Consider the following 2465-nt stretch of genomic DNA (forward strand, 5'->3'; position numbering starts at 1 on the left):
AAGCCCCGCGGGCCTCCCGCAGCGTTACCGTAAAGCCCCGCGGCCCGCCCCCCGCGCACCACTCTCGGCTGCACTGTGCCCGCCCTGCGCCCTCGCCAGCTGCCTCGCGGCCTGCGGGGACCGTCCTCTTTCCGACGAGGCCGGGACGAGGGGTACGTGAAGGGATGTGCCGAGGTTTCCTAAGTGCAGATTGAGAAGCGACCCCAAGATATTTGGCCGGCTTGGTAGTTACCGTATAAATGCAATGATCTTCCCTTTCATGGCCTCCTGCCTTAACGTTTTGTGTGAACAGAAAGCTGAACTGTGAAAATGTGTCTCATTGGTGTGGTTTTGCGCGTGGGGTGCACCGAGAGTCTGAAAACCCCCAGCTCGTTCCCTCTGAGCCTCAGGATTCCAGCTTCAAAGTCCTTCACCCCAAAGTGTCTTAGTTTGTTGTCGACACGTTTCCTCCTTCCTGCCTCTGAGAGTTCCCTAAAGACTTGACACCCCTGGCGGCTGGAGCAGACGCCTGTGTTCGCCCGGGGCTGCCCTAGGTTCCCGTTTTGCCCTTCGAGTAGTCAAGGGGGACGGAAAGAAGGTACATCTCTACCCAGTAAGACAACTCTGAAATACTGCATTAGGGGCGTGGACCGACGGCCACCTTCCTCTATTAAGTAAAGTACCTTTTGAATTATGATTTTATCTTATTTTTTCATAGCCTTTAGTTTTTAGAGCAGTGTTAGGTTCACAGCAAAATTATTTCTCATTATTAATTTGCTTTAAACTGTTTATTGGCTGAATGAGCCAGTGAAAAAGATAGACTTTCACTCTGTCAGACAGATGCCACCCCTTCACGCACGCACATGCACTTAAGATACAACACAGGGGCTGATTCATTCTTGAGAGACTTAATATACAAAGGGACAATGGCCAGACTTTATGAAAAAATAGAACCCCGAACTACAACCTCTGCAGCAACCACTCCAGGAAACCAAACCCAAATCTCTGCAGCGATTGGCTCCAAACGGTCNATTGACATCTCAAACTCAGTATGTCTTAAACTGTCCTCATTATCTCCCCATCATCTGTCCTTAGCATGACCTGTTTCTTTCTGTCTTTTCTTTCTTAATGAATGGCACTTCACGCACCCAGCCATCTAAACCAGAAACCTTAGAGTCATGCATAGACTCCTCACTGAACACCACTGCTGGCATTGTCTTAAATTAAGCTTGTACATGGTCTGTTGCAGTATTATTTCTTTGTTTGCCTAGAAAGTATTTCTGTCCCCTTTTTTATGGATACAGACCCTCGATCCATACCCATAGGCATGGGCATGTAAACCAGGCCTGGCCAACCATGGTGTTCCATTTATTTGGCAACAGTAACTGGCTCAAGAAGTGACTGTGTGACCCAAGCAAGGCCAATTATAAATTAACTTCTCTAGACTTGAAGTTTGGACAGTAGAAGAAAGAAGTTATGTCTACTAAATAGGGAGGCTGTTGATTTGGGACTATTGGTGGTCATCTTTCCTACCATGTGGAGAGAAAGTTTATCTGCAGAGTAAAGCTGTGTAGTAAAGAATTAACTTTACCCAAAGAAAGATCTGGCCTTTGCCCTTGGCTCCTGGGAGATGACCTCTAAACTCTTGGAATGCCCTGCTTGATAAGAGTTTCACAGTTTCCTGGGGGCCTTGGGCCATGCCAGATGGTCTAACAATATGATTATAAGAGGGAAATTTGGACACACCCACAGAGAAAGGACNGCTCTCCTGCCTGCCTTTGAGTCTCTGCCAAACTCAAGTGAGGGTGGCTGACTCCCTTGCTATAACAAGCTCTGAATAAACAGCCTTTGCTTGTTTTCATTCGGGTGGTCTTATTTCCACATTCCATAATATACAAATTTCTGCTTGAGGGAAGGACTACTGCAAAGGGGACACTGGGGGAGGGACTGGCCCCCGTCAGTTCTGGAAATCAGAGCACCAGGCCAAGCTTTACTACTGGCTTTGGCCCCCATGGCCTGCCCACCACCTGCCCCCATGGAGTAGCCAGCCCATGGTGTGCAGTTCCGTTTGTCTAGTGACAGCCTCACCCCTTTCTCTTCCTCCGAGGAATGCAAAGTCAGAATGTGGGCGCCTGAAAGTAACTCTGCTGTAGGGATGACTTTGAATTTGCTCTAATTTGTAAGAAAAGTCTTTGTTCTTAATCTTTGATAGTAGTAAATTACTTCTGACACAGCTAAGTGCTGGACAGCCTGGTGCATGCATTTCCTCTACAGTGGCTGTCAGAGCTCTCCACTGAAGAACTCCTAATGATGGAGGGAGGGAGCCAGTTACTCCTCTCCCCTAGGCAAGTGGAGGTAAAGGAAAAATAAATATAATAATAACAGCATAACAACAGCAACCCTTTGTTGATCATTTACTATGCACCAGGTTAATGCTAAGGGCTTTACTGACATTTTCTGTTTAAATCCCACATCAACCTTATGAA

The sequence above is a fragment of the Galeopterus variegatus genome, unplaced genomic scaffold (genome assembly GCF_000696425.1).
Source record: "Galeopterus variegatus unplaced genomic scaffold, G_variegatus-3.0.2 Scaffold1618, whole genome shotgun sequence".
NCBI classification, from domain to species: Eukaryota; Metazoa; Chordata; class Mammalia; order Dermoptera; family Cynocephalidae; genus Galeopterus; species Galeopterus variegatus.